At 38.2% G+C, this 14719-nt stretch overlaps 1 pseudogene; it reads left to right on the top strand.

Moving 5' to 3' along the window:
* Window positions 1-285: 285 nt before the first annotated feature.
* Window positions 286-1316, top strand: LOC150012193 (pre-mRNA-splicing factor 38A pseudogene; annotated as a pseudogene).
* The last annotated feature ends 13403 nt before the right edge of the window (window positions 1317-14719 follow it).

Genomic DNA, 14719 nt, shown 5'->3' with positions numbered 1-14719 from the left:
TCATAGAAAAAACACAAAATTAATTGTATATTTTTAGAAGGTATTTGCCCTCAGAAGTTAAAAGCAGAGTTTGTCAAAGCAAATATATAAATATTATGTGCATTTCTTAAGTAGCATAGTAGCTGAGATAAAGAAAAGAAATGAAGGATTTCAAGATGGTCGCCAAATAAAAACACCTTCACCTTTCTCTTTTTCTGTGTTTTTTTTTGTTTGTTTGTTTGTTTTTTTAACCTGGATATGACGCACTAAAGGACTCAACGGAAATAGAACTGAAGGCGTTCTAAAATGGCGAACCGCACCGTGAAGGATGTGCACAGCTTCCACGGTACCAACCCTCAGTATTTGGTGGAGAAGATCATTCAGACTCGAATATATGAGTCCAAGTACTGGAAAGAGGAGTGCTTTGGACTTACAGCTGAACTTGTAGTCGATAAAGCCATGGAGTTAAGGTTTGTGGGTGGCGTCTATGGTGGCAACATAAAGCCAATTCCTTTCTGTGTCTGACCTTGAAGATGCTTCAGATTCAACCAGAGAAAGATATCATTGTTGAGTTTATAAAAAATGAAGACTTCAAGTATGTCCGTATGTTGGGAGCACTTTACATGTGGCTGACAGGCACTGCAATTGATTGCTACAAGTACTTGGAGCCTCTGTACACCGACTATAGGAAAATTTAAGAGCCAGAATCGAAATGGGGAGTTTGAACTGAAGCATGTAGATGAGTTCATTGATGAACTACTGCACAGTGAGAGAGTCTGTGATGTCATTTTGCCCCGGCTACAGAAACGCTATGTGCTAGAGGAAGCTGAGCAATTGGAGCCTCCAGTTAGCGCTCTAGAAGAGGACATGGATGATGTAGAGTCCAGTGAAGAGGAAGAAGAGGAAGATGAGAAGTTGGAGAGAGTACCATCACCTGATCATCGCCGGAGAAGCTACCGAGACCTGGACAAGCCCCGTCGCTCTCCCACGCTGCGCTATAGGAGGAGTAGGAGCCAGTCACCCAGAAGGCGGAGTCGGTCTCCCAAAAGGAGAAGCCCCTCCCCTCACCAAGAAAGGCGTTGGAGCAAGAGTCCAAGATGTCACCGCAGCAGGTCCCGAGACAGACAGCACAGATCCCGCTCCAAGTCCCCAGGTCATCACTGGAGTCACAGACACAGGAGCCACTCAAAATCTCCTGAAAGATCTAAGAAAAGCCACAAGAAGAACCGGAGAGGGAATGAGTAATGGACTCAGTTTGGGTTTAGTCCAAATGGCATCCTGCAGATATGAAGGCATCTCTCTATGTGGAAGGATTAAGACCTACTCCCAAGGCAGCTATGAGAATATTTTAGCTTTTTTTTTTTTTTTTAATCTAGAATTTCTTTTTGTTTCCTTTTTAATGAAAGAGGTGCTGAGTTTTGTATCTCTTTTTGAATACTATTCCATGTTTGAGGGATAATGTTCCCCAAGGGCTGCTTTTGACCCCTTTGTACAACCAACATTGAGAATTTGAGGATATGACCACCCAGTGATCCTATTGTTATTAAATTTAAAACACCCATTTTCCATCTTTCTTTAGTTTAGTTTTTGGTTTGCCCCATGACTGGAACTGTCTTCAGAATCCTAAGATTTGTACAGTTACTCTTACATTCAAAGGTCAAGGTAGTAAAATGTATTAGCGCCAAAATTTTCCCCAGCAGTAGCAAGTGGTAGTAAACATGAAAACTGACTGATTAGCAGCAGTTTTGTAAGAAAAGAATGCAAATGTAAGACTTCTTAAGGATTGTTTAACCCAGTTGCATCGAGCAGTTAAACAGCAAAATTTAACACCTTTTATACAGCATTCTTATAGCATTGTTTCTTCCACACAGACCTTGAATTCCAGGTTAAGATGTTTAGCCTTTATTCTAGAAAACTGAAATTATCCCAGTCTAGTTAGTAGCAGTAGAGCAACAAGATTGAAAGGTTTGATGGAGAGAAGAGTAATATCACTCAGGGTTCTGACCTGAATGTCAGAAAATAGTGCCATTCACAAGCCAGAAAATACAGCTGGAAGAGACCAGGTTTTACAGGAGCAGCTAGTGAGAGTTGTGGTAGTGAGAATAATGCATTCAATTTAACTTAGAAGTTTAATTTGAGACAGTTATGGTATATTTAGACAAACCCCAGACAGTTGGAAATAGGGACTAGAGTTGAGCATAGTGATCTGGCCATGAATTAACAACGTTTAGGTAATTATGAATGTGTAGAATTAAACAGAATACCCAGGAATTGTGTGTATATGTAGGAAAAGCCAGTAACGATCATAAGCAGGAGCTACACTGGTGAGAGGAAGAACTGCAATCACTATAGAAAAATGAATCGAGAATTTGAAAAGGTCTAAGGACAGAAGCAAAGTAAGGACTGAAAAATGTTCACGAGCATTGATAATCAAAAGAGTATCAGGATCTTTGTTAGAAAAGTTCTGTTCACCTCTACTTACCTTTCCTCCTTTAAAAATGGAACAGTGATTGAATGACTTCATGTAGCTCTGTTCCCAGTTGCCTCACACAGGATGGATCCAGTTTCTTGGGAAGCCATATCTGTTCGCAGGATTCACCTTCTACTGCTTGCTACTGAACTGAAGTACTTTTGCAGCAATATTAAAGTATTTGGGCATCTTGCTCATGATTTCAAATTCTTCAGTGATTCTTCCTCTGCTGATACTTTGGCTAATAAAAGTTGTCCATCAGACCTGTAAAAAAAAAAAAAAAAAAAGAAAGAAAGAAAGAAAAAATAAAAGACATGAAAAAGAATATTTCTTTTTTCCTTAATCAATCATCACAAGTAAACTTTTGAAATCACATTATCTTTGAAAATTCTTTTCCCCTATTTTCTAAACTCATCTATTTATTTTTAATGTTTCTATTTGTGGGAATTTCAATTTTTTATAAAAGATATATGTATGTTTCATAGTATATATATATATTATATATAATCAAAATACATATTTGCAGTTTAAATAGTTATGATTTATCATTAAAAACATTATTCTTAGTTCTTTTTCTGATTCTTACATCTCAAAAGTAATCATTATCAAGGCTTCTGTTTTCAAGTCTTCAAGTTTGTTTGCATGTTTACCTCCATATTACATACAACAGGGTTAGACAATCTTTTTTATTTTTCAGTTTTAGGCATTATCTCATATTGCAAAGAGAAATGAACTTTTTTACATTTCCCTCACCCATATCTGTTTCCTTTTCCCTCATCCTTTCATTATAGTTATATATATTTATATCACCTTTCTGATTCATTTGTTAGTCAGTGTTTGTATTACTATGACTATGTAATATCATTCACAGCAAAGCCATGTGGTATACTATGATTTTTTTTCCCTTAGTTTAAAAATGTTTTGGTTTTATCCCCATATTTAGTAACTATCTCATTTTTTATTTTGTCCTATTTTCCATGTATTATTTATAAATTTAGTTCAAAATTTTCTGACAGAATTGTCAAATTTCTTCTCAAGTTCCTCATGTACACTATCTGTTTTATTAATTTGCTTGGTAACCCTGTGTCTGCTTCTACAACCTCCCTAGGACAGCTGTGTAGAACTCCTGATGGGACTACACTTTGCCAACATGGTGGGGATTCTTTTTTTTTATTTTAAGATTTTATTTATTTATTTTTAGGGGGAAGAAGTGGGGGAGAAAGGGAGGGAGAGAAACATCCATGTGCAAGCGATACATTGATCGGTTGTCTCTTGCACACTCCCAACTGGGGACCTGGACCACAATCCAGGCATGTACGCTGACTGGGAATCAAACCAGCGATCTTTTAGTTGGCAGGTCTGTGCTCAATCTACTGAGCCACACCAGCCAGGACATGGGGATTCTTTATACCTCTCTTGGAACCCCTGTTTCCTTGTTTTTATGTTTTCTTGTTCTTAATTTATTCCTTTTAAAAAATCTAGAATATCTCCAATAGTTTACTGAAAACAGCATGCACTAAATAAATGTTAAGAGGCTTACGTGTTTGAAAACACCTTTGTTACACTATCACATTTGATTTGTTATGCGTTGGGTATTAATTACAAACAATTCTCACTTATAATTCTGAATGTTTTTCCCATTCTCTTTTTCTTTTGGAAAACCACTTCTCTAGTTCATTGGTTCTTTGGGACTGAAACCAAAACGTGTCCTGCTTAGGTCTTAGGGGTAACCACTCCATGCAGGCTTGTACACCCCTGGCCACAGTGATTGATTTAGGAATGCGTGTGGAACTCTAACAGCTCAATTCATATATATGGGCTCTGGGAGACAGAAAATCTATCCTACCTTCTCTGTGATAATGAACTTAAGGCTGGAGCTGCCAGCAGCACCCTTCCCTGGCCACATAGATGATGTGATTAATAGCACCATTATTTTTCATAATGATGCAGGGAGAAAAGCAAATTAAGGATTAGGAGAGGAAGAGGGAGAGGAACCCCAAGACAATGTTTTTACCTCTAGAAGCAGCCTTACTGAAGCAAAATTCCTTATTTTATAGAACTACTTTGAGTTATACTTCTTTTATTTACAAACAAAAGGATAGCTAATAAAACTATTTTTTTTAAAGTCAACAAAATAAAAACTAAAACAATACGTGTCTCTGATCATACTTGGTGAATAGCAGAGGCAGGTTCTCAGTCCATGCCTCTTCTTCCAGTGCACTACAGCTTCTTACATGTCATATGTTGAAGCACAAACCCTGAATACTGGTGAAATTAGGTGCTAAAGGCTTCTTGACATTTATTTGTTTCACTTTATTAAACAAAGAAAGAAAAAAAACACAACAAAAAGCACACTTAACACTTCTTATATATCAATCCCTGTGTCTGGCACTTTTTTCGTCTGGTTAGTTGTTAGGTTCAATCAAGAAATAGTAGTGAAGGTATACACACACATGTGTACAAAATCACCTTGTAAGGCATGTTGCTCTACATACATCTCATTAGTCCTGACAAGAAGACTGTCCAGAGGACATGTGACCAATATAGGTTTCTGGCTTCCTGCATATTCCCACCTTGCCATCACAGCGCAAGCCATTCTGCAAAGTTCTCCCCTGCTTTCCCATACATCTGTCTCTGTTTAGATTGAGAAAAGTAATTTAAAAGTTTCTAATTTTATATATCTATCATAAATACAAATAATAGCATTTTGCCAGTTGAACTAAACATATTTTCCTAAACTAAAATCTCAAGTTGTTTTTTACAGGGTTGTGTTGAATTTTTGTAAAATATTTATTTTGTAAGGTAAGTAAGTATTTTGATAAATTTTCTCTTAAAAAATGATGATTAAAAAGTAAAAATACCCCTTTCACCTTGTGAAAACACAGCTAAAAGACACCATCTATGAACCAGGAAGTGGGCCGCACCAGGCACTGAATCTGCCAGTAGCATGACTTTGGACTTCAGCCTCCAGTACTGTACCTGGGAGGGTGGCCCTGAAAAGAGAAAATGACCATTGCAAGGCCAAGGCAGGGCAAACAGCTGGTGGTCTGCCCCGCTGTAGTCATCTCCCTGGTGTTCTATGGTCACCGAGAATGGGCCTCTACAACTTCTGCCTATGGAACCAGAGCACTTGCTCTCTAGAGTCCCACCAGTTCCCTGAGCCAGAGACTTGGGATGGCCTGGCCCTGGTCCCCACCTCCTTGTTCCCTGCTTTCCTCCTGGCCCAGTGCCACAGTAACAAGGGAGAGTAGAAGCTGGCGGTGGGCTTACGGCAGTCTCCATGCTGCTTATGGGCAGCCTGGGCCTCTTCCTCACCTGTACCTGAAGCATGGGTTTCTAGCTCTGAGCATTGCCCAGGCTTACTCATGCTCTTGCTTACGGCCACTGTTGAGTTCCTCAAAGGGCAGAGAAAAGCCAGAGCAATTTTGAGAGCTACTAGTCTTGTGTGAAGGTTCACATGATTTCAAGGGTTCAGTCTGAATGATGCTCAGAGGAGGTGTCAGAGAATTCAAGGATTGTTATGTCTTCTCACCCATCCTGTCTAATAGCTGGTGCTGTGTTTAAATGCTAGCAGACGGGCCCCACTGAGGAGGATGTACCTGGTGTGAAGGAGGCTGAGGCAGTAAGGGCAGCAGGGACACCTGTGGCTTCTTAGTGTAAGGTTGTCTGTCCTTTGGAACTTCCAAGTTTCCCTAAGACACCCTAAAATCACATAGCTCATTGTCACAAAAATTACTGCTTTAATTAACTTCTCCAAACAAGCCATAGTTACCTCATTCTCAGGATGGTGGGGAGATAAGGGTTGCATCTGGAGGCCAGATTTTCCAGGATGATCTGTCAAAGGCCAACTGAAACACCATGAGGATTTATGCCTATGAATGGGAAACTGAGAGAGAGAGAGAGACAGAGAGAAAGACAGAGAGAGAGAGAGACAGAGAGAGAGAGAGAGAGAGCACCTCAGGGTCCTGGTGAGCAATCTCTCCCCTCCCACTGTTCCTGACTGGAGGGATGTGAGGAACTCCTCTCCCATGACACCACCCCCAAAGCCCAGGAGAGATTTCAGAGGGAGTCACTGAAGACAGAACACATGGGCTTTGCAGTTTCCCTGAATAAGGCCTATGACCTAAAGCCAGATGGTGCAGGGAAATTGGCTGCCAAATCATTCCTAAGGTGGGACCTGGGAGTTGGGGAACAGAACCCACCAAATTCTGGGCAAGGAGGAAGGTGAACAGGACTTAATGATTCCATAAACACTGCGTGCATCCCTTTCCTGCTCAACCTGGAATTAGAAAGCATATATGTACAACCTGTGCATTGGAAATGTGTATTTTTTGGCACCTGTGTATTGGAAAATCTGTACTGGAAATGATCGCCTCATTCTATGCCTGTCAAAAGCTACACAGAATGCAGAGGCAATATGGAGGAAAAAAAAACCTAAAAATACTGAATAGCAATTCTTACTACTTGTCCACATATTTTTAATCTCTATACAATTTCTACTTTATGATCTTGTCAAAAAGGATAAAACAGGGCTCAACAGAGAAAGAAATCTACTGAAACTTTACAAAGGTGATAATTTGGTGTTATAATGGTGTCAAATCTCTATTCTTTTTCTCATGGATGTTTCCCCTTCATCATCATAATCATCATTATGATTTCATCATCATAATTATCATTAATGTAAACTTGCATTAAGTTTAGAGAAGGAAAACTCTGACTCCAAAAAACCTCCGCTGCCTTGCGGCATACCTCTTCAGGGGAAAGGCTAAGGGAGTAAACCCCGACAGAAAATCCGGAGCCGGAGTCCCTAAGGCGGTTTGACGTCGTAGTCAACACTGGCAACTCCTGCGGCGCACCTGAAGCCAAGCTGTATCGACTCCGTCTTTCCCTTGGACCCTTCAGCTGCGAAGAGAGGGGGGGTCTGCTGCATGGGCAACAGCAGACCCTCCATATCACCCTGCCCAGGCTCTGTAGCTTCAGCTTCACTGGAGAGGACACTCCAGCGTCATCGCAAGATGTCGATTCAACACGGGAGGAGACAGATACCGTGTCACTCCCGAGTCGGACTGCACAGCCATTCTCGGCGGTGCAGATAGACTCTTAAGAAGCTACACCATCGTCTCTCGAGACGGACGGCTGCCGACGACGATGGAAACTTGCATTAAGGCTACATAAAAATGCCTTTCTTTGGATTATCCAATGTATGACCATAACTTTCCATTTTCAAATTAGAGACATGTAATAGTTTTTATTATGAAATATTTTTAAGTTCTGGAGTCAAAAGTCCTTTAACTACCTTTTGTTTTATAGTTTAATATAGTGACTATTTATAGTATTTGCCAGAACTAACCTAAATTTGAGGCAATGCTAATTGCTCCATTTTAGGTATATGTTTGTTTGCAAATGGTGCTTTTAGGCTATAATGGATATATACATTACTAGACTCCAAATTCATATAATCTTTCTTTATAATCTGCTTTTCAGCTTTAAAAATAATTATCCCTATAATTCTATGAAGAGATAGAGAGAGAGAGCTGGGATTCCATTCTTCTTTTCTCCATGTCTCTGGGTCATTTGTAATGTCGTCAACTTACACCCCCACCATCAGTAGAATGATGGAGCATCAGCTGTACATACAGCCCATAAAATAAACAAGTTTGGGGAAGGTGGATACTCATACTGGTACAGCTGCATTCCCCTGGTCATGGCCACCCTAGATTAGAACTGGTGTTCAGCTGAATGATTATGGACCCCCCAAATTCACATGCTGAAGCCCCACACACCAATATAATATTGTATTAGGAGATAGGGCCTTTGGGGGATAATTGGTATTGAATAAGGTCATGGGGGTAGTCCTCATGATGCAATTAGTGCCTTATAAGAAGATACCAGAGGGCTCTTTTTTTTCTTTCTTCTCTCCCCTCCCCTCCCCTTCCTTTCTCTCTCTTATTTCTTCTGTCTGTAAACCTGGAAGTAGATCCTCATCAGACACTGAATCTGCCAGCACCTTGATGACGGACCGCCTGCCTTCCAGAACTATGTGAAATAAATCATGTTTTTAAGCCACATTGTCTATAGTATTCTGTTGTAGCAGTGTGAACCAAGACAGTAATTGATCCTGATCTTGAAGGACTGCATAATCAATAACATATTATCTGTGTGACCTTGGGAAAGTTATTTGACCTGGGACTTGTTTTCCTTGTCTATAAAATGAGTATTATGGTAATATAATTGTAAGAATTAAGAAATGATATTTGTAAATTGCTTTAAACAGTGCTTGGCACATAGTAGGAGTCAGCTATGCAACTGTTATAGTTGCAAAAACAGTTTCTTTTTAAATCTAAATCTTAGCAGTGTCTTTAGATAACATTGCTGTTTTAAAAATATGGATCCTATCACAAGTTCAGAAAATGGAGCCACTTGTAATCAAGACACTTTGGGCTGGAAGTGATGGTAATCAACTCAATAGGTTAATCATATACATAGTTTATGATCTCATATGACTGAGCACAGCTGAATCCAAGGTCTAAAAATGCACGGGTTTGAGGATATCATCAGGTTGTATCAGTCCTCTTTCTGTTTCTCTCATTTTCAATTTTTCTTTTGTGTTGACTTTATTCCAAACAAGTATACTCTGCTAGCCCCTTAAAGACTGCACTGTGTTTTTGTTTAGATAACTTATTGAAAGGGAGAAAGACCATCCCTTTTCTCCCAACTCTCCCTCAAGGTAGTCCATGTGGTGCATCTTGGTGTTTTGGTTCATGTGCCTGCCCCAGAAGTGTCCCCAGAGAGTAACAGCTATTCCTCAGTCATAGCCATCCTCTGGAGCTGAGTGAGTGGGTCTACTTAAATGTAGCCTTGCCACTATCCTGTGGAATAAAAAAAGAGTGTATCATATTTAAAAAGAAATTTTAAGACAGAGAATATATACAGATTTATTCACAATCACTATACCGCCCATGCTTTCTCTTCACTTTTCCTCTGTTCTCTAACACAGCTTGGCAGCTACCCAGAAGTTTGGGACATGTGTCAGACCCTTTCCAGTTGTCAGGTTTCCCTGACATCGTGGCTATTGCTGCCACTGCTGCTTTACTCTTGGAATATTCAAAATTCTACTGCTGCTTCCTAAGAAGTCAGTGCAGCTCAGCACTTGTAAAAGTTCTAATTTCAGGTGTTCAGACTCCTGCTGTTGCATCTATTGTGTCTTCTGGTCAAACAACTTCCATTTCTATGTCTGGAAAATAGGGATAATAATATGACTACCTAAAAAAAATGGTGATGCTGAAATAAGATCTATAAAATTACATTATTTGCTAATTTTGATACAATTATCAGTGCCTCCTAGAGACCAACATAGACAATTGCAACACATGAGTTGCCTAATGACAAAGAAAAGGTTGAGAGAGAGTAAAATTTGGAGGGTGTTGGTAACAGCAATTAACTGTGTTCATAGGAGCAAGAGTAAATAAACTCCTTAAGTTTCCTCTTAGGACCTAGTGTAATTATTGCCTTTGCTTTCTGTCTATTTATTCTTTTGCTATCCCTGGCAGATTTTAATATTTGATGTATTCAGAACATGCAATTCTTGTTTGATTCCAGAATGTCAAATGAATAAATAATACGTTTGTACTTCAGGCTTCACCTGGTGTTATTCAGTGTTGCTATTTTTGCTCACTTGCTCTTCCTCTTTGTGTCCTGCTCCTCCTCTACCTTCTTAGAGACCAAATCTTAGATGGTATCCTTTAATCTCAACAAGCTTTTCATAATAAATATATCATTGCAGTTCTGAGGCCAGGTGCACTTTTAAGTTCTCAATAGTGACAAAAAAAAATGCTTTTCCCCAAATGCTTTTATTGTGTTGAAATCCCTCCAGCAGCCTTGTTCCTGCTTTGGCAAACCTTTGGAGAGGTCGTTCACTTCATTCAAATTCGATGGTTCTGTGAATTTGCAAGTTATGTCTAGAAAGTCTAGGAAGCCATTAGCCCTTTCCTTCCCCTAGGTTAACTTGCTCTTGGCAGAGATATTCATCAAAACCTTTCAAGGGATTTTTCATTATTCACCTCCTATCTTTATCAGTGTCTTCATTAATTTTTCATTGTCATGAGGTTAAAAAAAGATTTAAAATAGCCATTTAAACAACCCATAATCAAATATTGTAAACTGCTTTAAAAATATTTCCCCCTTCATTTTATTACTATTTTTTTTATTTGAAATTGTGCTTATGGAGTAGGAGGGATGGGTGTCTACAGTAACTGGTTGTTTATTATTTGTCTGCATCAGCTGAGAGACAAAATCAGTTCCTTGTCCTTGAGAGGCAACCGCAGGAGAAATTATCAGGCCAATTTGTCTATTTCACACAAGCACTTTGAACAGCCTTCTTTACCACCTGACACTGAGGTTTACCTTAGAAGCAGATGATAGTTGACCAAGGAAATATGGGCTCTCCATAAATATAAATTATGGGTTTTTCAAGTTAGAAATACTGGCCCTGAAAAGGAAAGTTGGACTCATTGAGAACCTGTAAGGTTTTCTGTATTCCATATTTTGCAAGGTAAGAATGATAAGAGAGCTTAGCCTGAAGTTACAGGAGACCTAAAGCCCATTACTAAAATGGCTTAGATAATTCTCCAACTTGAGGAGGCTGATATTTGGGGTAGTGGTGACTCCTTCCCCATTTTCTAAGATGAGTATTAGCAACAGATTCTCATCTTAATGTTGTGGAGATAAAACATAGATTAGGCATTTTGAAGAGACTTGGGCAAATAATATTGCATACCTGTACATTTTCATGGTCCATGTTATCTAAAATATTTTTCAATTTAATGTATGCTAGCTGTATGTCAGATCAAATGTTTCCATACCTTTTCTTTACCCATTATAAAACCATATAAGGTATCCATTTTATATCTTTAAAACTGGAAAGTTCTAGAGAGATTTCTAATGTATTTCCATGCACATGATAATGTTCCTATTATCTTTATGGAAAATAACAGAGGAGTTAAAAAATCACTAGCTTATGAATTTTATTGATGACCAAATGAGGTCATTTTTGATGTATTCTCATTCATAATCTAATATTCTAGCACAGTGGTTCTCAGAGTGTGATCTCTGAACCAGCAGTATCAGTATCACTGGAAACTCATTAAAAATGCAAACTTTTAGAACTTACTAAACCTATAGAATTAGAAAATGTGATGGAGGAGGCAGCAATGAGTCTATTCAGCTCTCCTGATGCACCCTAAAGTTAGAGAATTCTTGTTCTAGTGGACCAGTAGCTATAATGTCCTTAAGGTACTGTGCATACTGTTAAAAATAAAGATTCTAACAACACTCAAAATATATTAATCCCGATTCAAGCTACACAATATGGGCCCCAGATAAGTGCACAAGAGGGAGAAGCCAAGTAAACCTGATATAGGTGCTCCTCATAATTAAAAGAGAATTGCTTAATGTTGAAGTTGTTCAACTTCCTATCTATGCAAAATGTATCATGTTTAAACTCCATTGCTCTATTTCAGGTTTGTGCAAACCAATTTATCCAGGTCCCAAAAGTGTAGTTTTCAAATTATCACATGACTTTTTGCTGTGTGACTATAATAATCCACACAGAACATTTAATGTTCTGTCTAATATTCTTTAGGTTGTACTTGCATGTGAAATGTTATTTTGCTATGTATAATCAACTTGCCATTTATAATGTATTACACTAAATCAGTCTAGTTTTCTTGCATTTGTTGAAGATACCCTTTCCTTTAATATTTGAAATCATGGTTTTTAGCCAAAGGCAGAAATATTTGGTAGTTTTGTTTTAGGTAGTTTTCAAAATTTGAGGTTAGGTTATGTAACTACGTTAATATTCTCATTCCATAGACTGAAGCTGAAAGAATATTAAGGATTTGTTGGTTTATTACACAGGATGGCTCCATTGATGGCATCACAAGTGCTTTTTTAGTATGGTAGCTGCCAGCAGAAATACCAGTTTTAATGAAGCTTTGCCGAGGCTCTTATCTCTTGCTGGGACTGACTCTGTTATAAATAGCTTGCCATTGACTCATCATTAGACTCATATCAGGAATCAGCCTGAGCTCCTCTAGCTTACTCAGAGACCTGCCCTGCTTTCTGATTCATAATTTTATATTCATATAGAGTGGATAACACTTACTTAATGGTTTTATTTTTCTCCACTATTTTATATTATCAGTGGAGGAGTAATCACTGGATGGCTGAATTTTTGAGATACGCTCTTGCTGTGTGAGTAACTTGTCAAGTGTAAATGGTATTATTCTTACTCCCTTACCATCAGGAATACCTCAGCAGCTCTCTCCACCCCCCCCTCTCTCTCATGTGTGTGTGTGTGTGTGTGTGTGTGTTTAGGACAGAAGAGAAGAGAGGATAAATGAGCAAATAAGCAAGATTTGGGAAAGACATATATGGGTGTATATGTTACATATTGCACAAAGAAATACTGCAAATCTCCCTCAAATCAAAGTGCTTTAAGTGTTTTAATACATATCTTTGCTCATGTCATGATCTGTTGTGAGTAGTAGCCTCCTGGGAGTCTGTTCTGGAAGGGCTGACATAAGGATTGGGCTCCTTTTGTATTGTGGGTCCATTCTAAAGTCATTGCTTGTGGCTACAGAAATAGGGTTGAAAGAAAGAAAGAAGGAGGGAAGAAGGGAGGGTGAGACAGAGAGAGAGAAATAAAATTTTAAAATTTACCCTTGGAATTGGGAGTGCTTCATTTTTTCCTGTGTTTTATTGACCAATAGTCATCACAGAGTTACAACCTCTTTGCAAAACAGTCTGGCAAGTGCCCTAACATGTACTTCAAAACAGTCAGTAGAATTGGTGAGTATCCAGACACTCCCTTCTGGTCACCAGTGTCCTTTTCATTATTCGTCTCATACAAAACACACTCAGTCTTTCCCAAAACTGTCAACCCCCAAATTCCATCAGTTATGGTATTCATGTCAAAATCTAGGATATTTAAGTGATATTCAGTTTTCTCAATTGAATCCAAATATTACTTTTGTGGTCCATAGATCTATTGTCAAAAAGATCTGCTATTTGCACATTCTCTTCCCAATAACCACTCAGTTATTTAATGGTGAAACAAGAAGAGCATAAACACAAAATATTCTTATTTTGGAAGTAAAAGAAAAGCAAAAGTTATTGGTCTGTAGTAGTGTAAAATCATGTCAGACAGATTATGTGAAAGCCCCTATCCTGTGTTGGGTAAATTTCTTAAGTGAACACCAGGTCAGCTGTCTAGAGGAGCTCCCTTTTGATTTTTTGCCCCCCATATTCTTCATCAGATCTTTGGCATGCTTCTCTGTGTCTGGTACTGTTCTTAGCCATATTAGAAGTAAGTTTTTAGAGCCTTACTTATTTTCTTGGCGGGCTATGGGCCCAAGGATTATTTTAAGTATTTGTCAAAACACTTCTCTCAATACATATCCTTTTTAGACCCATTTTTTCATTCTACATTTTCCTCAAAAACTTAATAGGTTTCTGATCTGTTCTCTTTGTGTAACTTCCATGTGTCAGAAATCACATCCGACATTGTCTACTAGATGATTGTTCTCCCATCTATTCTATTTTTTTTTCTTTGTGGTCTCCATATATTTCCAGACCTATTTGTGGTCAAGCTCTGCCACAAAAAGTGATAAAAATAAATCCAAAATATATGGACAATATCAATAAAAATTGAACAGAATATTTCCACTTCTGAATAATTGACCAAAACACCTGCATTCATGTGGTATTCTGTTATCATTAAAAAACAAAACAAAACAAGAGCCCATAAAAACATTATTCATTAATTCTAACTCCATATTTTATCCAAAAATTCTGGGTGAGTACATGAGCATAATTCTTATTCTTAGTGATATTTCATTTAGCCATCATTCTTCCCCACAGTCACTACCACTTACAGTCTCCCAGACACACTACACAATCCCCCTAAACCTCATCTCTAAAATGAAGATAATAATGATATCCTATCCATAATGTCACTTGGAAGATTAAATGAAATAACATTATGCTTTTTTAGTCAGTGCATATTTCTTAGTACAGTCTCAGAATATGGTAATTATTATTATTGTTTTTACATAATTGTCATCCACACTTTGGGTTTTACATAAAATGGTGTCTTTTGTATATTTCATACAACCAATGTTTATTGACCTGAATATAAAACAATGATTAAGAGAACTTCAAAAACTCTGAATCTTATGACTGCTTTATGAATAATCCATAGCAATTCAAGAA

This window comes from Furipterus horrens, unplaced genomic scaffold (assembly GCF_987537825.1).
Source record: "Furipterus horrens unplaced genomic scaffold, mFurHor1.1.pri manual_scaffold_4, whole genome shotgun sequence".
In the NCBI taxonomy this organism is placed as follows: domain Eukaryota; kingdom Metazoa; phylum Chordata; class Mammalia; order Chiroptera; family Furipteridae; genus Furipterus; species Furipterus horrens.
Note: the sequence above shows the minus strand (reverse complement) of the source record. Positions and strands in the feature narration are given on the sequence as shown.